The sequence below is a fragment of the Galeopterus variegatus genome, unplaced genomic scaffold, assembly GCF_000696425.1.
Source record: "Galeopterus variegatus unplaced genomic scaffold, G_variegatus-3.0.2 Scaffold5062, whole genome shotgun sequence".
In the NCBI taxonomy this organism is placed as follows: domain Eukaryota; kingdom Metazoa; phylum Chordata; class Mammalia; order Dermoptera; family Cynocephalidae; genus Galeopterus; species Galeopterus variegatus.
Window position 1 is genome coordinate 79,599 of NW_007731173.1, and position 22,983 is coordinate 102,581.

General features: G+C 46.5%; 1 long non-coding RNA gene across 1 annotated transcript; it reads right to left on the minus strand.

Moving 5' to 3' along the window:
• Positions 1 to 297: 297 nt before the first annotated feature.
• On the minus strand, positions 298 to 21,246 carry LOC103604273. Its single transcript, XR_551698.1, has 7 exons — positions 21,186 to 21,246; positions 14,798 to 14,868; positions 6,481 to 6,541; positions 5,202 to 5,272; positions 4,252 to 4,300; positions 2,177 to 2,225; positions 298 to 378 (listed from the first exon to the last, which is right to left on the minus strand). It is a non-coding gene; the product is annotated as an uncharacterized LOC103604273 (long non-coding RNA).
• Between the last annotated feature and the right edge of the window lie 1,737 nt (positions 21,247 to 22,983).

The following is a 22,983-nucleotide window of genomic DNA, read 5'->3' on the forward strand; positions in this document are numbered from 1 at the left end:
CCAGCCCGCTGGCCCATGTCCTCTCGGCACACTCTCCACTAGCTTCTTGACTCCCACCTGCTATCTTAGGGTTCCTGGCGGCAGCCGGCTGGGGTAGGGAAGGTGAGTAGGACAGAAACCCTTTGCCTAGAACTGAAATGCCTGTGGATGTGCCTTTCATGACAGATTTTGCTGAGGAGGGAAATCTGCACCTGTTTGGAGTTGGCATCATATTTAGAGAGAGCAAGGGGAAACAAAAACAAAGGCCAGCACATCCGGAGTGATTACTGCCAGAATTACTTACCAAAGACATCTGCGACGCTGTGATCCATTCAGGAGAGATGTGAAAATGAGCGCCAGCTGAGTCTCCCAGCAAAATGATTCCTCTGGGCTGTGAACCTAGGCAGCACAATTGATTTGCATTATTTATGCACTCAAGTAGTTGGGAGCCTCAAGACTGGGAAGTTATGAGAGCAGACACCCCGGTGTGCATTCTATGCACAGACCATCGTAACAGTGGTGCATTGCCAACTTGTTGTGTGCTGGACAGTGAGGGCATAGCGTTTAGGAGCTAAATGAGATTTCTAGGCCATTGAAATGGCTGCTAAGCTATACAGACGCAGGTGGGTTCCCCAGCTCAGCAGAAAACAAACTGCCCTACAACATCCTGAGTGAGTGACGGATGAGTAAATGAATCAAAACTTTAGCTGAACTCGGAAATATGCTCTAAATTTTGGTTCTGGAAATTGCTTTCTTGGAAAAATACACTGATTTCTGTTATAATTCACTTTAAGAGTTAATGATCTTATGGAGCAGTTTTAGTTTTTCAAAGATGTTATGGTCTTTTAAAGCCCTTCATCCACACACGCAAAGCACTGGCTGGACAATTCTGGCTGATTAATGGGGAGATGGATGTAGAAGGGTCTCCTGTGCGTTTGGAGGTTAAGACTCACTTACTGATCCTATACAAATCATTCACCTGTGGATGTACCCTTCCAAATCCCTTAAGATCCTGGAAGAGTCAACTGCTGTCTTCCAGAGGCAGAAAGAAGAGCCTCCTTTCTTCACCTCCAAACCCCTCAAGTCATGTTGGAGGATCGCCCCACCTTGCTACTATGGCTCCCTTGCCGGGGCCTCCAGGGGAGCTGCCCCTTGGACACACGAATGGGGACTGAGAAGGGCCAGGACTTCCAGGAGGGCACAGGGGGTGGACAGTTGAGAACCCAAGAGGCCTCTCGCCATGACCTCCAAGCCTTGCACCAGAGTTTCACCTAGATCTGCATTTACTTATTCATTAATTTATTTGTTCATTCATTATTTTATTCATCCAATAAATATTTCTAAACTTCATAAATATTTAATGGGCCTTGACACTTTCTATCCCCCTTCTTACCCCTCTGAGACCTTGTAGACAAGGACTGTATATTTTTTGCCCATGAAAACTCAGAGCCAAGAATAGCCTTTGGTGCATAATTGAAACAGTTGTTCAGAAAATACCTGTACAATGAATGAATGAATGAGTGTAATGCTCCGAAAGTAGGGAGGAAGCATTGTTTAAACATAAAACAGTGATGTTAGCACAGGGTTTTGTTTCGGACCCTTTAGGAATCACCAGGAGGATGTTTTTAGTAATGGGCGGGCGGGTTTTCCTAACAGTACTGATGGTCCAGCTATCTAGGCGGCATTTGGGCATTTTGAGGACAGAGCTTTCGCTCGGCTATTTTTTGGAACCCCCACAGGATCTAGTGCGGCAGTCTCCCTCCAGTCAATCAGACGTGCATCTTAGCCCAGCGGACACAGGGACCTGCTCTATCAGACCTTGTGGTGTAATGAAGGAAACGCGAAAGATTAAAAGTGTCAGATACCGCCCTTATTTATGTTCCTTTGGAAAAGTGCTGATTTCCGTGACCCTGTTATCCATCCTGGAGCTTTTTCTCACATTATCATTAAAGTTTCCCAATCCTCAGGTGAAGGGGTCAGTTCGACAAATCAGGTTTTGCTTTTTCTAGATCCTACCTCCTTTCCTGAACCTTCTTTATGTGTTTTTTCTGATCTGTCATGAAGATAAATATAAATTGGTCAACTTATAGTAAGCTCTAACATCAGGCACTTCCTGACGCAGGGGGTCTGTTCACTTCAATTTGACTCAGAAAAGAATATTCTATTGTAATAAGCACACAACTTTTACAATTCATACCTTCACAGAATTTCTTTTCATATGGAATTCCATCTTTTGGATCAACACCCTTTAAAAAAGAAATGATGAGATTAGGAGTTTGGTTTTAAATTTATGAGACATACACACTAAATCCTCTCTAAATGGCTTTAAAAGCCCAAAGGCAAAGCAGTAGATAAAACCATTTAAAGTCTCTGAGCCCCTAATCCAACATAGCAACACTGAACACTAGTGAGTTGGGCTTGGGAGGAACCAGGGGTGAGAACAGGAGAGATCCAGAAACTGGCCGTGTCATTCAGAGGGTACAGGGCAGGGTTCTGGGAGGGGTGTCAAGACTGGGAGTCCCACTCCTTGGAGCACTGAGGGCCCATTGAGCGACAGGGGCACAAGGTCAGGGTGGATTCTGCAGTCTCTGAGCTGGAGATCTAAGTGTCCTGACGTCTTTAGTTCCTAAGAACTGATGCTTCTAGAATGACAATTCTCAGTGGAGCTGATCTGGCACCCCACTCCCAGGACATTGGCAATATCTGGAGACATTGTTGGTTGTCACAATAGGGTGGGGGTGCTACTGGCATCTAGTGGGTAGAGGCCAGGGATGCTGTTAAACATCCTACAGGTTACAAGACAGCCCCAACAACAAAGAGTCATCTGACCCAAATGCCAATAGTGCCGAGACTGAGAAACCCTGGAAGTGCAATTGGGCTGTGAGTTAGGACGGGGTTAACACAGCTGTGGTTCCTAACACCTAAAGCTAAAGCTAACCCTTAGTGAAGCAGCCACTCCTTGAAAGGGATATTCATAAAATTCCAAGATGAAAGTGCCTGCCCCTCCTTCTTATGTGGAGTGGCACCCCGTGTCACAGGCAGGGGTGAGGCCACGGAACAAAGAAGCAGCCTCACACACTGACCAACATGATGATGAAGATTGCGTTGGTCAGAACCAAAGCTACCTTGGGGGCTTGACACCTGAAGCTCTAGGGGAGATGTCTTCTCCTCCTCCATGATGGAGGATCGGGTGGGTGGGTGGGGTAATGTGGGGCAACGTCCTCTGTCATAGTTTTCCATACCCCAGAAGCTATGGGACCCACACTCATGCAGCAGGTGGTTGCTGGGGCTGGCCTGGACCATTAGTGTTCTGGAGAGAGGGAAGTATTTATGCAAACTTTCTCCTCTTCATCCAAGCAAATAAATGAGGCAACTATTCAGAGGCAATTTACCTTGAAACCAGGAAATCTTAAGCTTCAAGTCTTAAGATTTGACTTGTTTGAACAGCCCCCGCCCACGTGAGTGCTGGGAGTGCCTGGGAGCTATAGAGTGTTCTTAAGTGGAGAGTGGAAGCCAGGCTGCAGTTAGGATATGTTTCTACATAAGAAGTTTTTTGGTAAATCAGAAAAGAGATCTCAAAAGAAAGGAACCTGAATTTCCAAGCCTCCAGCAATTTGTTGGAATTTCTTCTACTGTTCTAAATAACTCTTACTTTCATACTTGATTTCGTATTTGTAAGTCGTTATTCTTTTCTTCATGAGGAACCCTCAACTCAAGTTAGCTGAAGACTCCACAAGACTTGAGTCTGCTGCCGTCGCTGTCCACAGACAACTATTTCATTGACTTCCTTCCTTCCTTCCCTTTTCTCTACCTGGAAGCTGCGCTGGGGCACCAGTACTAGCTGCCTCGAGGTGCAGGTAGTGGGGTAAACACGGGATAGTTTCTGCTCTGCCTGACAAAGCTTATGAAATAGAAGAAAGTGGCTGCAACAAAATGGTGACAGCGTGTGGTTTGCTCTCACAGCTGTCTGTGCTGCTGTAAGACTTTGCTAACGTTACTCCCAATTTAATCTCGCACTGCTCAAAACAGGGCAAACGGATTAGACGTGGGTAACCTTAAGCAAGGCTTAATGAGGCTGTGACTGAGAGAGCCCCAGTTCTCATTACAGTAGGTCATCAGCACTCTCCGTGTGTGGGCAGAGTGCTGCACCCTTCCCCAGAGTTGCTCGAGACTCTTCCTTCTGGTTCTAGTCTGGCTAAAGTAATAGGCAATGGGCTTCTGGAGAGGATGGAAAAAGACAGAATGGGCTTAAATTTGAATTTAGTTGCTTACCCAAATGCCATTACAGTTTGAATCCTGATGTGCATCCCAGTTGTTTGGCCTAAAAAGAAAACATCAGCGTCGGTCTCGGCACATACTTGTCCCTCAGTGCATGTTAGTTTCAAGAAAGAATGAACAAATGCATGAATGAGTGCTACATGAAATGCCATGGAGAGCCACAAACACTCTTCAGGGAAGAGCGCCACATACCACTGTGTATTGTGACACACTGAAGCCTCCACTCAGCCTCTTTGTATTAATCTTGAATTTAGAATATTTGCTGAGAACAAAACCCAGTCTTTTCCATGATTGACTATATTCATGGACCGTATTGTTGCAGAATGGTGACGATGCACATAATGAACAAATCCACATTCCATTTTACTTAGATAGGTGAAGCCGTTAAAGTTGTGCCTCTAAAATACCCAGACATCTGGTTAATTTATGCTTCGGCACTGTAGTCACAGCCAAGGTGAAGGTTGGCATATCCATTTTTTGAAGTCAGAGATGTGACTGGCTGAACATCAGCTCAGGACTAAAGTGTGACATGCTTTTCATTTATTGGAGCCCTCTTCTTACCCCTGGGGGGAGAAGCCACTATTCCTGGGTCCAATCCTGCAAGTAGAACTCCTATGGGAGGCTGGACAGATGTCCACAATAATCTGTTTACTCGCTTGTTTCTCCCGCTAGACTGTAAGCTTCATGAGACCAGGAGGCATGTTTCTATTTTGTTTACCACCCACCATGATGCAAAGTGCTTGGCAAATAATTGCTGCTCGATAAACATTTCTTGGACAAATGAATGCATAAATGCTGTTCTTTTTCTTCATGCTTTACTTCAATCGGGACATGGAGTTTCCTTCTCTCTGGTAGTGGGAATCTCCTAGTCGGGAAAGAATTACGCATCCTGCCTCCTTTTTGGAGGGTAATTTTCAAAATCAGCAACCAACGGGGATAGTTACCTTCTGCCTGGGTATGCTGTCTCATCACTGTCGTTACAGTCTCTGCCTCGCCAGTGATAGCCCCGCAGTGTCTGAAATTGAAAAGCACACAAAGGAGGGCTCAGTCCTGCCCTGATGTTATCCACAAGTAAGGTTGATCAGAGCTGAGTGACATTTACATGTACAGTTTTTAATCCAAATACAGTCTAGGAACACTAAGGATCGTTAAGAAAATTAAGATTAATATGCTGAGACATGCTGTGTGAGATGAAATGTAACAACACCAGGGCCAATGACGGCGTGTGCACATGTGCGTGTGCCTATTTGTGGGTGTGCTGGGGTGCATGTGTGTGGATGTGCATGTGTATGACAGGGGCATGCATACAGCTATGTGGTGTTTATGTTCATGCATGTTGCAGATCTGTGTACATGAGGGTACTTCAAAAAGTTCATGGAAAAATGGAATTAAAAGGTAATATGAATCCTTCCATGGACTTTCTGAAGGACCCTCGTATGTACACGTGTGCCTGTGTGTATGTCATGTGTGTGGCTATGTGCACCTCCAGAAACAGCAGGACCATCCAACTTCCTGAAATTCCTTTATTAACCACCAGTCTGTTCTAAAACAATTGGTTTATTTGGCCAAATGATTAACCATTTCATTGAATAATTAAAAAATCTCTAGCCAAACTTAATTTATATCTTTGACTTGACTGATTTGAAAGAACCACGAGTCACAATAATGTCAAACAATGTTTTTATTTCCTTCATTCCCAACTAGAATATCTGAGCTTCCCCCAACTTTGGGGAGTTTATAACCTGTTACTTATTTGTTTGCATTCAAAGAGAACACCCTGACATACAACCGGCTCTAAAATGAAACACGCACGCCTGCCACATAAACACACGCGCACACTTTAGAAAAGTAAGTTAAAGAAGGTTGAAGAATTTCCAAAAAATTCATAATATCTTTCAAGATAACTGGATGAGGGTACTTCAAAAAGTTCATGAAAAATAGAATTAAAAGATAATACAGATCTTTCCATAAACTTTTTGAAGACCCCTGAGAGTACCCACTGGGAATTCCAGCCGCGAATGGAAACACACACGGTCTGGGCCTAAGATTTACTTTGACAGCCCGTATATTATTACAATGCAAAAGTGTTTAGAAATCGTAAAATGATTCACCAAATTAATAATACATCCAAATGAAATTTAGTCCTGTCTTATTAAAGGAAAGAAATTCGTAGGAAGCGACATAATATGTAGGGAACATCTGGTTATTCATAATAATACTTACTGGGAAAATGCTGTATTTGTCTGAATCTACGTCTTTGAAAGGCACAGAATTTTTTATGGCTCTAGAAAAAGAAAACAAAACACCTGGTGAGCTAAGAAAAAAAGAAACAATGTTTGTGAAAACAAATAGGGACATTTTCAAATGCAGCTGTGTAGAGTTTACGCAACAGAGGGCCATTCTAAGAATAAAGCTGAGGGTCCGCTGGTGTGTACGAGCGCCAGCCGGGCTCTGCCAGTCTCTGCTCCACCCACCAGAACTGTTTTGTCCCTGGTATTTAACTTGGCCCACACGGGGAAGTGAAATAACTGAACTGAGGTTTTAGAGGGCGTGGGATACTGATGCTGAGAACCCCAGGAAACAGGAGGCTGCATTTTGGGTCCAGTCAATGAACTCCGATTGAACTTGTGCCAGTTTATACATTCTGGTGAGACAGCCTCTTCCTAAAACTTTGCTCTTTTCAATCACTTTTTCTGAGAGTCTCGAGGCATTCAGTGTCATTAGTTGGCAACTTTCCCACCCATCATGAGCCTGGGTAAACTAGGACCCTGATGTGATGACCAAGCACATTCATGCCAAGGCCATGGGCACACCACGAGGGAGGATTTGCCCTGTGACCGCACTTCCAGACCTTTCCCAGCTTCTAAATGGCAAACACTGCTTTCCATTTAGGAAAATCACTTACAGGGTGTGTGTGTGGGGGTGTGTGTGTCACAGAGTAATGTGGTCACATGACAGGGTGAGGCTCTTCTGGGAGCCTAGAATTTAGAGTGAGTAATGTGACCCTTTAGAGGGTTTACTACGTGGTCTTTTGAACCCAGTGCCCTTGAGCAGCCCTGAGCACCTCAGGCAAACGAATGCAGCCAGACGGCGAGAAGAGTGGGGCCTGCCTGGTAGCCTGGAGCAGGAGCCAGGAACTCAGGGATGGAGGACCCAGCAGAAGTCCGGGTCACAGGCCTCTTTGGGAAAACACTACAGGAGACTGTGCTGGTTATTTTAGCCTCTATGGCTATGGAGCCTGCATTCTGCTCCGTGAATCTGGGGCTGGGAATTTTGCAAAATCCCCTGAACTGGACCTGGCGCTGGTGGGAAGAGCCAGGAGGGGAGACAGAGCTGTTCTCTCTCTCTCTCTCTCTGGATGTTCTTTTCGGTGACCCACGGGGCCACTGGTGGACGCGCAGCAGCCCAGCAGCCGGTGGCCTCCTGGGCCTGGTCACACCAGTCCCCCCTTTTGCGTCCTCCGGCTGTCCTGGGGGTGTCGCCGCTTCCCGTCGTGCTCAGTGCTTCACCTTCCTGCTCTGCTCTGTCAGCCTGTTCCACGCTTCTTCAGCGCTAAGTCCTCTGCGTGGGACGCCCGGGGGTCTGCTCCCCGACTGGACGTGGGGAGTGGGTCAGGGTCGAGCGGGCGGGTGCCACCTCCTCACCTGGTGGCCTCTAGCATCTTAGAGAGGATCGGCTCTCAGAATGTCTCTTGCCAGGTATGGACTAGAGCGAGGTGCTTCATCAGGGCAGCAGGGTCAACAGCTGGAGTCCCTCTCCAACCTCTACCTCCTGCCAGCTCTGTGATCCTAGGAGACTTAGGTCACCTCTCGAACCTCTTTTCTTCCTCTGTGTAATGTGTCAAATGCCACCTCCCTCTCAGGGTTTACTGGAAGGACGAAATAGGATGACATGAAAAGCACCTTCCCGCCGCTGTGGTCACGAGCTGCTGTCCAAGTGGAGAAGTCCCCTTCGGTTTGGGGTGGGCAGGGGTGGGCAGAGCCAGAGGGGACCGGCCTCAGGGACTAGAAAGGTCCTACTCCCTGGCCTCAAGAGAGTTAGAACCCGCCCTAGGGAAGGCGGCGAGGGCATGCTCCTGTTCCAGTCACAATCCCAGTGTGCACTGTGGCCAAATCCTGCTGCCATGTCACCCAAAGCTTTGGTTTCCCCACACTGGAGCGGGGATGAGCGTTCCAGAAGGGGGCTCAGGGAGGCCTAAGGCTGCTCTCTCCCGAGGGAGGGGAAAAGGTCAAGATCACGGCGAAGATCCTCTCCTGTTCGGACGTTCTGGGGTTCATATACCCAAGAAATGCAAGAAATGTTGAAAAAGCTTGGATCAAATGACGTACAATCATGTAGCATAAGTTGTGACCGTGAAAATAAGTTTTGGAAAAGGCTTTGAAGATTGCATGTCCTATGACACTAGGTAGTTCCTTTCCCATGTATGTATCTGACCTCTTGGACAGCTGTTTTGTTTTTCTAGTTGAGAAAAAGAGAGAGATAGAGAGAGACATGGCACGGATCTAAACAGCCCATACTTTCAGTCTGAGAAAAGGTGAAAGGTCTCACTTCAGTATGCCAGAACCATCCCTTCCGACCTTTTCCATCTTGGGGGCGATAGTTTGTCCTTGAAGGAAGGAACAAAGAACTGTCTCTAGAACTTGAAAGGTAGCTCGTTAGCCTTTGAAGTCTCAGAGGGGCTGACCCAAGCCAGGCATTCTGGACACCAGAGGGTAGACTGGTCACCTAAAGCAGCATGAAGTGCGACTCACAAACTCCACAACCCCTTATTCACAGCCCCCTAATACAAATTTTTTTCCCCAATTTTCAGCAACTTCATTTGATGGGGCAAAACTTGACCTGAACTGACATAAGGCAATTCATAAACTTTACCCTACTTAGTGTGACAATTCATTCATTTTACTCTGAAATATAAATGTGTTTGATCAAGAGTGCTGGGGACATTAGGTGAGGTATGGTATACACACCAAATGCTACTTTCCTAAAATATGAAATTCTGAATTCGAAATGATGTCTGGCTCTTGAATAAGGCATTTTTGACTTTTACTAAAATTGTTTCTGCAAAATTGCATCTAAACTTGATACCTTGTGTATCCTTAAAGCTGTATGTTGAAATGCTCATTCATTCATTCATTCATTCATTCCACAGGCAGTTGTGGAGTCCCTGCTGTGTGCTGGGCAGTGCATTAGACACTAGGGATGAATACAAGTTACATTTTCTGCACATGAGGGATTTAACAATAAGTGGGGAAAAACAGTGGATCAATAGATAACTACAGTACTATGGAGAAAATGCTGTAAGAAGGTTGTGAACCTAGAGGGAAAACATTTCTAACTCTCTATAGGGAAAAGAGATCTTCAGGTGAAACCTAAAGGATGAGAAAACACTTTCAAAGCAAATAATTTGGTGAAGGCATCCTCGTAGGAAGGAAAAGCCATGGGAAGCCCCTTAACATAACTTAACGTGAAATTAGACTCTGGGTTTGAACCCAGGTGTACTGTCTACTTTCTATGCGACCTGAGGCAAATCATTCTTTTTGTACCTCAGTTTCCACGTTTGTAAAATAGGACCAATATCATTACTTAGGGATATTATGAAGATTGAATTGATATGTGTAAAGCATGAAGAACTGCATACAGTAAGCACTCAAAAACATTAGCTCTTACTGTTATAGGTTGAGTATCCCTTATCCTAAATGCTTGGGACCAGAGTGTTGCAGAGTTTGATTTTTTCAGATTTTGGAACATTTGCATTATATTTACCAGTTGACCACCCCAGATATGAAAATCTGAAATCCAATATGCTTGAATGAACATTTCCTTTGAGTGTCATGTGGCTGCTCAAAAAGTTTTAGATTTTGGAGCACCTTGGATTTCAGATTTTCGGACTTGGGATGCTCAACCTGTCTGGTGTGCGGTGGGAGTGCTTGTTGTAAGGCTCTAAAGGTTGCTGCCTGGGCTGGTCAGCAGAAGTCAGGAGTCTGCTCTTATCACAGCTTAGTTTTAGAGACATCCCAAATGCAATTCAGATTTTCCAGGTTCGAGGCACACAGTGTTCCTTCCAGTCTTCGTGCAGTCTGTGAGGCTGCCGCTGCTCGGGAACTGACTGTTGCCAGATGTCGGGCTAGCAGGCTTGATCCAGGCAGAAAGTGTAGTTGCGCTGAATGTTATTAATCAATGTTGAGCTATTCAAGTTTAATTTCCCTACAATAATTTCATGAAACAAGGGCAGTATAACAAAGGAAAAATTGTCAGAATAAATCTTCACGTGGACCTGCCTCACATTTTGGTCCCCGACAGCACTGGAGGGCTGGGAGGGGTTGGTCGTGGATGTGAATGTGTCATGTAGATCTCTGTGAGATGGGACCAGAGAAGAGCAACCGGGGAAGGATACCCCTGACCTGCTGACATGGTCACTTTGCTGGGAGGCAGGGGTGATGTGGGTGGAAGGGGCAGGGAGATGGGGAAGGAGGAGCAAGGAAGAAAGGAAAAGAATATAATGGTGAATTAAAAACACAGTAACATGGGATAAGATAGTCTATATGAATTTATGGGAAATAACATATATATAGGTTTATGCATATAGAAATTAAATAAAAATAACAGATTATTAAAAGAGGGGGCCCTCCTAACTTATCGTTGTTGCAATAAAAAATTGAGAGCGTGTAGGCACTGTGAATTGCGGTCAAAACAAAACAACAACAGACTCGACTGCCCCATGGTAATGGCCTGGTATCCTACCATGCTTTTTTCTTTATTTATCCCCTCATTTCTTCACTGAGTTCCTACTAATGCTAAGCACTGAGGTAGGTGCCAGGGATGAGAAGTTCACTGAGAAACGGAATTCCCTGCTCTCTGGGAGCTTCCAGGCTGTGTAGGAGACCAGCGGGGAAGCAGCACTTGCAAAGCAGGTGACAGGAACAGGCACTGCGGGCTGGGGACCCTGAGGAGGGCTGGCCATGCTGGGAGCTAGAACACTTCCCAGGCATGGGGACCCCTGGAAACCCTTTGAAGGTGTTAGGCCAGACAGGGTGGGCAGCAGGGAGAGGTACAGAGCGAGAAAGGCGTTCATCCTGCAGGGACTTTATCAAAGGGCTGTGCAATAGAAGACACTGAGGTCTCATCTCTACCACCTGCAGACTTGTGCTAGTGGGGCAGGCAGTTAAAAACTACTTGCTCGGGGCCGGCCCGGTGGCGCACTCGGTAGAGTGCGGTGCTTGGGAGCACGGCAGTGCTCCCGCCGAGGATTCGGATCCCATGTGGAGACCGGTCAGCTCACTGGTTGAGCGCGGTGCGGGCACGACACCGAGGGTTGCGATCCCGTTGCCGGTCGCAGTACGGGCGCGACACCGTGGGTTGCGATCCTGTTACCGGTCACGAAAAAAGACAAAAAGGAAAAAAAAAAAAAAACCTACTTGCTCATCTAAAGAGTAAGGGGCGAGGGCAGTCAACAGAACCAGACTGCTGGATTTGAAGGTCAGATTTGTCCATTGCCAGCTCTGTGGCCTTGAGCAAGTGACTTTCCCTTTTTAGAAAGAAAACAGTAATGGTGGCTGCCCGAAAGGGTTGCATTTACAACAGTTCTTGACACATACATAGCATCAGATAACTCTGAGTTATCATTATTACTACTGAACTGCAGGTTGTTTTGAAGAATAAATGAGGCTGCATTTGAAGGCGCTTTGTAAATCATAATGCACTGAGCACATTGTGACCTGGTGCAAAGTATACTTGAAGCATAATCACTTTTAGGAAGAAGAAAAACACTGTTTTTGCTTTTTCATAAAAATGAATAGTTTCCCTTTTGAATTGAGCCAAGAAAATCCCTGGCCACAGATGCACTTGAATTCAATTTTTCAAAGTAGTTCAGTTGAAGAGTTGTCACTTTGGCACTGCGGGGTCCTGCTGGCCCACATCTGACACAGAAAATGCAATGATGCGCTCTGCAGGGAGGGGTCAGGGTCTCAGGTCAGCAGGAGTGAGGCATGATGCAGGGATGGGGTCCTGGGGACCACTGCACCTCTCATGTCTGATAGTCCCCTCTGCTCCCATGTCCTGATTCTCTCTATATCCACCTCCATTTATGAGAAGGGAGGTGGCTACTATTTCTGGGACCCAGGCCAGCACTTCGTGCAGCTGGCTTGCAGGGCTCATGCTGGCAGATGAACTGGGACAGGTTTTTAACTCTTGTACCCCTGTGAGGCTTTGAATGTGGGTCAGAGCTATAGCCTCATCTTCTCCCCAGATATTTTCACAACAGACTGGAGATGTTCAGTGGATTTAGCTCCCATGAAGCTCAGGAGATGAAAGATGGCAGAACATAGGAAAAGTGTCTCTGTAATGAGTTGAACTGTGTTCACCAAAAAGATATGTTGAAGTTCTAACCCCTGGTCCCTGTGAATGTTACCTTATTTGGAAATAGGGTCTTTGCAAATATAATCAAGTTAAGATGAGGTCATTAGGGTGGGCCCTGATCCAATATGACTGGTGTTCTTATCAAAGCAAGAGACACGCAGGGAAGATAGCCTTGTGTGAAGACAGGGGCAGAGACCGGAGTTGCGCAGCTGGGAGCCAAGAAACGCCCAGGATTGATGCCAGCATTAGAATCCGGAGAGACAAGGAAGGATTCCACCTGGAGTCTCAGGGGGGAGTGGACCTGCTGATGCCTCTACTTTGGACTTCTAGCCTCCAGGACTGAGAGAGAACACATTTCTATTGCTCTAAGCCATTTAGTTTGTGGTACAGTCAGCCCTCTGTATCAGGTGGTTCTGCATCTGTGGATTCAACCCATCGCAGATCAAAAACATTCGGAAAAAAAAAATTGCGTCTGTACTGAACGTGCACAGACATTTTTTCCCCTTGCCAGTATTGCCTAAGCAGGACAGTATAACAACTATTTACATTATATTTGGTATTTTAAGTAATTCTAGAGATGATTCAAAATATATGAAGGATGTGTATAGGTGATGGCAAATACTGCACCATTTTATGTCAGAGAATTGAGCATCTGTGGATTTTGGCATCTGCAGGAGGTCCTGGAACCACTCCCCCACGAATATTCAGAGACAACTGTATTTTGTTATTGCAGACAGAGGAAACTAATATAGCCTCTCAGTCCAGACATGCAGCCTGACTGTCACCGCTGGTCATTCTCAGGTCTAACCTGCCTCAATGAGAGCCAGGCTGGACTAGAATGGGCTAAAGTGGTAGGAGCTCCAACGGGGGAGTAATGGTAGGAGAAATGGGCTGGAGCAGACGGTGTGGTCTAAACAAGCATCTCACAGCAAAAGAGCATTATTTGAAGTCATCTGTACATGTGGCGTTATAAAGCATCATCTGTACGTTTGGCGTCTGCAGTCTGGCACCTGAACTGGAAGGTGAGTGCTGGGGAGGATGCCAGCAACCCAGGAGTGAAGGTGTGGGGTCCAATTGCCCAAGAATCACCTGGAAAACTTTCAGGTAAGTGCTGTGCCCTCCCACAAGGTCTGGGGCCAAGGACTCTGGATTTAAAAAACTTCCCAAGTGATTCTGAGGAGTAGCCAGAATTTAGTTTATATTTTAATTTTAGATATGGGGAAACAGGCTCAGAGACATTAAGTGGCTCAAGTTCCCAAAGATGGTTCAAGAGGCAGCACTGAAAAGGCGTCAAGAGTATGTATGTTCCCAAAGAATGTGTGGGGTCAAACACACCTGGGGTATGTCTTGGGTCTTCAGTGGCCTGAGGAAAGTTACTTCATTAAGGCTCAGTTTCGTTCACTGTGAAATGGGAATAATAATAATTCCTACCTTGTGGAGTTGTCATGAGAGCTAAACGAGGACGAGGACATATGTTGAAAGTTCAGCACCTGCCATCTGGAACAGCGTCGCATGTTACCTGGCAGCAGCAGTGGTGGCGGTGGCTGTTGCAGAGGCAGCTGAGTGAGGGCAGAACCCACACCGTTGGCCTCTTAGCCCACTGTCCCTCTCACGGTTCCATCTCGACCTTTTGCACAGTGATGACTGCATCTAGCATAATCTCAGACTCCAGATGCAGCTAGAGTATGGGGTTTTAAACTGAGGCAGGAGGGCTCAGGAATTCTGGACAGTGTCTCTCTCCTCAGAACCCTGTTAATGTATATCAGAGGCAGATTTTCAGGTCATAGATTGGATTCTGTGAAAAAACCGTTCCTTTCCAGCCTCGTGAGTGTCTTGCACTGAAGATACTCTAAGGTTCCCTGCATGACCCGTGGCCGGCCTGGCCTGTATCTGACGCAGCAAGAGGGGCTGTCCCCTGGTGTTGCGGGAGGGGGCCGAGCCGTGTGGAAGGCCTTGCAGCGGGCTGTGTCCCAGCCACGGTGCAGACCAGGCTTTGAGATGCGGAGACCAAAGCGATTTCGTTCACAGCTAATTCGTCTTCGAGTTTCTGTACAAGTCAGGTTTTGAGCAGGAAACACTTTCGCTTTCAGGAAGATGCCTTTTAAATGTGAAGATCATTTTAGTCATAGAAAGCAGGGACAGCAAAGATGTTAGGTGCTCAGAAAGGTAGAAATAGTATACATACGATTTAATTTCCTGACAGATCTTGACCAAAAACGGGAGTGCGCAAATGTCAGAACCACTGCTAGGATATTTCTGGGGAGAAAACAAAAATACAGAAAGAGTTGCTGAGTTCGAGGAACATTCCCCATTTTCTAAGGGCCCGTCTGTACTTTCCGTCCTCTGGAGGCTGGCTCCCTGTCACTCCTCTAACTTCGCCTCTGGTTCCTGCCCCTACACTCCACGTTCATCCCACCTCCTGCACCTTTGCTGGCGCCGGCTCCCCAGCCGGGGGCACCCCTGTCCCCCTCAGCCAGCGGCGTCCCCACCCACACGCCCGCCCTGGCTCGCCACCTCCTCCCCAGGCATCTGGCCCACCGTGAGCTGTCTCCTCTGATAACATTCCTCTCCCTCATTCGACCCAAGTGCTTCCAAAAAGGACTTGAAAATAAGAAACACTTTCAACTAAAACAACTCCATCCTATTACGAGGTAAAATAAAGACTAAAGGGAGAGACACCACTTGGGAAGAGGAAGGTCCCTCCCTGGGGCGGTGTGCAGACAGCTCCTCACACTTCCTGAGCAAAGGGATTCACATGGTGCTTTGCAGACATTCTAGGTGTGTGATAAATGGAAAGGCCTGGCTTTTCACTAAGCAGTCCTTTTGAAAGATTGCGGTTTCCATGATGCTTTCTTCCCATGAAAGAAAGAAAAGACAACAGAGTAGAAAGAGTTAGGAACCGTATTTATCAACGAGGCTGAGAGACAGTCAATTCCTGCCAGCCCAGAGGCCTTCAGATGGCTGTGAGGTGTATTATAGGCATCGGTGATAGTTTGACCCTGGCAAAGAGAATCCACACCTTTTTCAAAACATAAATGAGATATTGAAGTATTTTTGAGATGTGTGCGCAGCTTTCTAGGAGCAGAGGAGCAATCCTGGCTAGCACCCCCACCACTCTGCAAGACATAGAGACACAGAGGCTCTCCTTGTCCTCAGTTCACCATCTAGAGAAGGGCATGGGTGGATATCCCAGCTCTGGGCACACCTTGTGGGGTCTGCAGTGGCCGAGGCATTAGAAGGGGTCTCTAGGACCCCGAAGGATGATGCAGATGGTCCAGAAGTCAGGCAGGAAGGAGGCAGGTAGAAAGGAAAAGGCTGATGTCCTGAGGCTTTGTGACTCAAAGTGCAGTCCACAGCCTTGCTAGAGATGCAGACTCTGGAGCCCCCCAGATGTACTGAATCAGAGGTCCTGGGGTGGTGCTGGCAAGCTGTGTTTCCTCCAGGTCATTCTGATGCCCACTAGGGCTTGAAAACCACCACTCTAGGTGCTCGCCACTTGAGGTGCGTTCTTAGACCGGGAGCACTGATGCTACCCGTGAGCTTTTAGACATGCAGCTATAGTCCCTACCACTCCTGCTGTGGGTCAGCTGTGTCCCCCAAAGGTTCATGTGTTAGAGACTTGATTTTCATTGTAACAGGGTTAAGAGAGTGGGAAATCCTATTACAGTAATTGAAAGGTGGGGCCTTTAAGAGGTGATTAGATTGCGAGGACTGTGCCCTTGTGAATGGATTGATCCTTGATGGTTTAATGGGTGGTCATGAGTGTGGTTCTGATGGCTTTATAAGGAGAGCGAGTGAGCAGGTTAGGTCTCCCTTGCTCAGCCCGTTCTCATCATGTGTTACTCTGCATTGCTGTAGAGAGTCACCACCAAGAAAAATGTTCTCAATAGTTGTGTTCTCTGGACTTTGGACTTCCCAGCCTCCAAAACAGTAAGGAATCAATTCTATTTCTTTATACATTGCTCGGTTTCAGGTATTCTGTTATAAGCAACGGAAATGGACTAACACACCCACCACCTACTGTATCACAATCTGTATTTTAATAAGGTCTCTCAATGCATACTGAAGCTGGAGGAGCCTGGCTCCCCACCCAGTGCTATGGAGGTGGAGATGGTTTGGCAAGGTTTGGCATCGTAGTGGACTGCCGAACATCTTGGCTTGGCTGGAGCATCGGGAGCCACAGAATGTGGTAAACCATGGAAGAAAGGAGATGTTAGGACAAGCCTTGGATGTGGTACCACGAGTCACCCTGAGGACACTGGGGATTCGTGAAGGTGTCAGGCAGGGAAATCACATTTGTATCTCAAAAAGATATCTCCAGGAGTGGGAGGATACCCGGAAGAGATGAGATGGGGCAGAGAGGACATTAGAGATAAGAGGCCCTGAGGACTGATCCCAGCGTTTCTAACCTCACACTGCTGCCGTTTAGGCCTGATAAGAACTCAGCCTTTGCTGTGTGACTATCCTCTGTGCTGTGGGATGCTTGGCAGCATCTCTGACATCTACCTACTATATACCAGCCCCACAAATCTGTTCCAAGACATGCCATCCCCTGGGGTGGAGGTGAGGAACAAGTTTGCTGCTGGTTGGGAACAACTGATGTAAAAAGGGGAAGGGTGCAAAGAAGGGGTGTTTAGGAGATTGAACCCAGAGACGTGGTAGCTGATTGAGCTCTGGATTGTAGACCCACTGAAAAACAAACATCAGCATGACATTATACCACAATGTCGATGGCAGTTTGGAAGCATAGGTACATTCTGAGACCCAGAGTCCAAAGTCAGATTGCATCTGAATGTTTGAGCTACTTCTTTTAATATTTGCTTTAGTCTAAAGGCCTTGGTTTAATTATCCTGATGACAATGTAGGTTTTAACAGAGATGATAACCAATACATTAAAAAAAATTTATATCGACAGCCTTATAATTACTACACAAGAGGTATAATAGAATAAAGTTTTATAATTGCACAGCTGTTTGCTATCACAATTCAGCCTGACAGCTGCAGCTGTATTTGAAATTCATTGTGTAGAAACTGGAGTGAGGAATTGGGGATAGATGATGTAGCTTACCCAGGGACTCCCCAGAACTACTCCTGTTTAGACAGAGGTTTTGATTTTCTGGTCTTTTCATCACACGTTACGGGAAAGACCATCCTCTTCTTACAATTTACTTGCAAAGAGACTGAGAAGGGCCCAAGCAGCACCACAGATGACCTTGCTCGCATGTCTGCCAGCCTCTTCCTTTCAGTTTGAACTTTGGTAGACAGAAGCAAAATGTGGCTGTTACTAACTCAGCCATGAATTTAAAATATTGCATCTGGTTGCGTCTAATCCGATCTAAAATAAAAGTCTCAAGTCTGGGCTGCCCCTGGCACAGGAGTCACGCAGCCTCCTCACTTTGCAATGCAAGCTGCCGCTTGCATTCTGAGCCTCGCCACACACTAGAAGGTCACATGAACGCAGAACAACAAACAGGGTTGAAGAAGAATGGGGTGAACGGGGTAAGTGGAAAGTCAAAGCGGGAGAAGAACCACTCTTCTGTGCACAGCCAACCTGAACCTGAGTTTCTGCACAGTGAAGTGCTTCTTAACCCGTGTTGTGTGTTATATTACCTGGATTTAATTGATCTGGGGTGGGGATTGGATGTCAGAAATTTTTAAAGGTTTCCCAGATGATTTTATCAAGCAGGTAGGTTTGTGATTGGGCCTTGACGTGCAACTACCCAAGGTGTCCACTGTACGAGTCTATTATCCACATAGCTTGTGATATGAGCGGTGCTCCCTGAGGTTTAGCACTGAAGAAGCCTGCTTGTGGGCTTTGGTGTAGTACAAGGGCTACCAAGCTTGGAAATAGCTAGCTCTGGGTTTAAATGATGGTTTCTCACTTACTAGCTGTATTAGCACATTTCCGTTGCTTATAACAAAATACCTGAAAGTGGGTGATTTATGAGGAAAAATAAATTTATTGCTTACAGTTTCTGAGGCTGAGAAGTCCAAAGTCCGTCTGGTGGCGACGACCATGACCCAGGGGTCTCACATTGCAAGATGGTGGAAACAGAGAGTGAGAAAGTTCCTCATGGGCTCTCCTTTTAAAGCCCTCAGAACCACACCCCTGACCATCATTTTTTAAAAATTATTTTATTTATTTATTTATTTATTTTTTGCCTTTTTTTTTGTGACCGGTAAGGGGATTGCAACCCTTCAGTGTGGTGTCGCCCGCACCATGCTCAGACAGTGAGCGCACCGGTCCTATATAGGATCCGAACCGCGGCGGGAGCGTCGCTGCACTCCCACAGCTGCACTCTCCCGAGTGCGCCATGGGGCCGGCCCCTGACCACCATTTTTAACCCATTCACTAGGGCACGGTCCTACAATCTAATCACCTCTTCAAGGCCCCACCTTTCAATCACCATAATAGGATCCCCCTCTTCCCCCTTTAACAGTCACGGTGGGGGCTAAGTTTCTAATACATAAAACTTGGGGACACAATTCAAGCTTCAAGGAGTTTTGGGGGGACATAATCCAATCCACTACCTTAGCATGTGAATTGAACACATTACTTAATCTACCAGAGAGTCAGTCCTCTCATCTGTGAAATGAGATTAATAACATGAATGCTCTATCTACTTTGTAGAGGTGAGAATTAAATAAGATCATTCCATAACTAGGTACGTAAACCCTTAGATGCTCAGTGCTCTGGCAAAACCATGAAAAGTCTCCCTGAAGAGCCTTTCGTGGCCTCATGGACATGAGACTTTTTCTGGAATGTTTGATTCTCTTCAACAACACATGACGTTTCCCCAGTCTGGATTCTCACGGTCTGATAGGCTATGCTGAAATGATATGCAACCTACTGTGCGTTGCTTTCTGTGTACTCACTAGGTCTGCTGTTACCTTAGCCACACCAGAGGAATTAACTGCAGCAGATATTCTCTGAGCAGTTTTTCAAAGACACCTATTTGCATTTTCTGATTATATTTTCCTTGATAGCTTTAATCTAGAGAGTAAACAAACTGAGGAAGTTTTCTGAGAAGTCTTTTAATTGTTGAATTGTTCAGTAGAATTTTTTCTTTTTCTTTTTTTGGCTTCTCACAAGTAATTATTGGAATCCTGCCCCACGAATTATGCTTGCAATTCTGGTGACAGAAATAAAAATTGTAAAATCCTAATTAGCCTTTGAGTTAATGCCAAGGCAGTTTGTACTAGTGAAGTAAACAATACCCTGAAAATAAGTTTTTAGATGTGTGTTGAGAAGAATAAAAGATGATTATATTATTCTCCATTTCTGCTCAGCGTTCTCAAGGTGGAGGTCAAGGGTTTCCTGTGGTGTTTTAATTTCTTATTCAATGACTTAAGCAGATTAGCTAAACTGGCTACTGTTGGCCCTTAATTATTTACTGAATTAAATAATGATTGGCAATACAGACATTGTGATCGACTCTATCAATTGTGTGGAAATGTCTGCATATTGCCATTTAATACGTATCGGCCTTGTACATCAAAACCCATACGCCCACCAGGAGTAGGATTGCCAGATGAAATATTGTACTAGACACGCTTATACTAAAACATTATTCTCTGTTTATGTGAAATTCAAATTTAATACGGCATTCTATATTTTCACTTGCTAAATCTGGCAAGCCTGGCCATGAGGGATTTTCCTCCCTTTTATTTCCATTTGCCAAATCAATAATACGCTAAATGCATCGCATCAAGGTGAGTGATGAGCCAGGCCAGCAGGGACAGGCTGAGGACAGTGTCCGAGCCCTCCCACTGCTATGAGTGCTGCCTTGTGGCCAGGATCTTTAGCATCAAGGGTGATGCTGTTCTTTAACGATCTGCTCTCTGCTTCCTTTTCAATCGGGGCTGATTTGCAACCAGGGCCTAAGTCAAATACTTAAGCCCATGGGAACGTATTTGAACTAAACATTCTATCTGTTGAATGAAAGTGTTGATACAAAGAGAACAGAGTAGGGGAGATGAGTAACGATGGCTGTGACTTTAACATTTATTGGGTACCTGGCAAGTCCAGCACGACAGCAGATGCTTTACACACATCAGCTCCACCAGTACGTACATCACAGGACGCCATCATCGTCTCTATCTTGCAGACAAGACAACTAAACCGAGGCTCAGCAAAGTCAAACACCTTTGCCTAAAGTCACAGTTTAGAAAGTGGAGGAGCTGGAGGATACAGCCCCCTCCAAAATGGAGAGTGGCAGTTCTCAGGTGGAGGTATTTTGCTCCCCAGGGGACATGTGGCAATGCCAGGGGGCATTTTTGCTCATCATGACGGGGAGGGGTGGATGGTGCTGCTGGCATCTAGTGGGCAGAGACCGGGGATGCTGCTAAACACCCTACAACACATGGGACAGCCCAAAATGTCAGGAGTGCTGAGATTGAAAAACCCTGCTGTGGAGAGAAGGCAGGGGAAGCGGGGCAAGGGGCTCATGTTCCTGCTTCAGTCCCAATACAGCCACGGCGTGCTGTGGGCTTGCTCTTGGGGCGTGAAAGCAGGGCAGCGAGGGGCGAGCATGCCAAGGGACGGGCTGGCATTCCCTCTGCCGGCCGCTTACCAGAGTCAGGGATTTCTCGACTGTTCGTCTCGCCTTCTCTAGCGTAAGTGTCCACGCCTCCTACAAAAGCAAAGTCAGACAACATGACAACTCTTGTCTCATCTTTTCTTCCTATGTCCTTTGTAAAGTTAGGATTTTTAATCTCTGTAAGTTTGTAATAAACAAATAATTCCATAAATTTATGATAAAATAATTCATAAGAAGGCAATTTCATGTTAATAGCTGCCTTTATTAAGGACTTTTTACTCTGTGCTAGGTGCTGTGCTAAGTACTTTGCAAACATGATCTTATTTAAACTTCACAACAGCCCTGAGAGATATGACTGTTTTACAGATGAGGAAATCAAGATACAGAAAAGCTAAGAAACTGGCTCAAGATCGCACAGCTAACGTCTGGCAGAGACGTGGTCTGAACCTTGCTTCCAGATTGCTGTGCCACACTGTCTTCCTAAGTAGCCTTCGTCTAAAAGCCCCAGGGCAGGAGGCTGTCAACAGCCTCTGCACAAAGAGCTGACAAGCACTGCCCTGCACACTGACACTCCGCCTCTCACCCACCTCCCCTTCCCCTGGTTAGAGATCCCTGTCCTCCTCCAACCATTCTAGAGCAGCTGGGTGTATCTTCCAAGTAACACACACAGCAGCACAAAGAGTTAGTTCATTATCACCGACAACAATTGGGCTGTGAAACTCCAAGGGCCAGTGCATTTGTGTGTGTGAGGGAGGCCTGGGAGGAAAGTGGCACTGGGCTGGGGTGGGGTGCGGAGGATTTGCTCCCAGCACTGCTGCCCAGGGTTTTATCTCCTTGGTGCAGATGACCTAGCCTGGCCACGTCCCTTCTTGGTCTGCTCCCTGTGCAGTTCCTAAAATAGTCCCCTCTCAATAACTGATAAGTTTACTGGGAAACTCTGTCTTTTACACACAAATCAGTAGGGAAGTTGGGATCTGGGGTAGGTGCCATGGTTCTCACTCCAGGCAACTGAGAATGCTGTGCCTGTGTTCAAGCAGTGACAACAGATGCTGGCCGGGGCACTTTGAGGTGGCCGGTCAGCGAGAGGAGGCTCTGGGGACATGCCGGCATGGCGGCCAGTGGGTGCTCGGAACTGGTGTCCCTACCTAACTCTTGCTTGCTCTTCACCCTGAGAGCTCCCCGTCTCCACTCTGGAGCTAAGTGTTGTTCTGACAACATCAGCCACATTGAATGAACATGTGAGTGAGACGGGACTGCTCCCCGTGAACCTGGTTGTGGTGACTTTTCCAGTACGTGCTGCAGAAAGGAGGGCGCCAGGGCCACCCGCACCCCGACCTCCATGCGCAGGCCTGAAACGCTCTCTCTGGTTTCTGGCCCTAATTATACTCCTCTCAGTTGCTCAGTGGATGCAAATGCATCTCTTGTGTCAAAGGCAGTGGGCCAGTTGATGTCTAAAAGTGCACGTTAATGACTTGAGAGAAGAAGATGCTTTCCAGGTGGGTTTTGTTGCCAGGATGCGCTGGTACAGAGTATGTTTATTACGACATTGAAACACTACTGTGCAAGTCTGTGACTGCTGTGTCCCTCAGGCCCCAAGTGCCCCCGCAACTGCCCTGGCCACCTACCTCTTCCTAGGACTACCCAGACCTCCTTGTGATCGGTCAACTAGGGGGGTCAATGTGATGGTGCCACCCACTGGCACCTCCGGACTGTGCTCCAGCATCACACCCAGAGTGTGTTCTGATGGGCTGGCAGTATGGGCAAAATAGTTATCACAGTCCCCACTTTTAAAAGATAGACATCTTTAACAGAAGGATTGCTTAATGAAAAA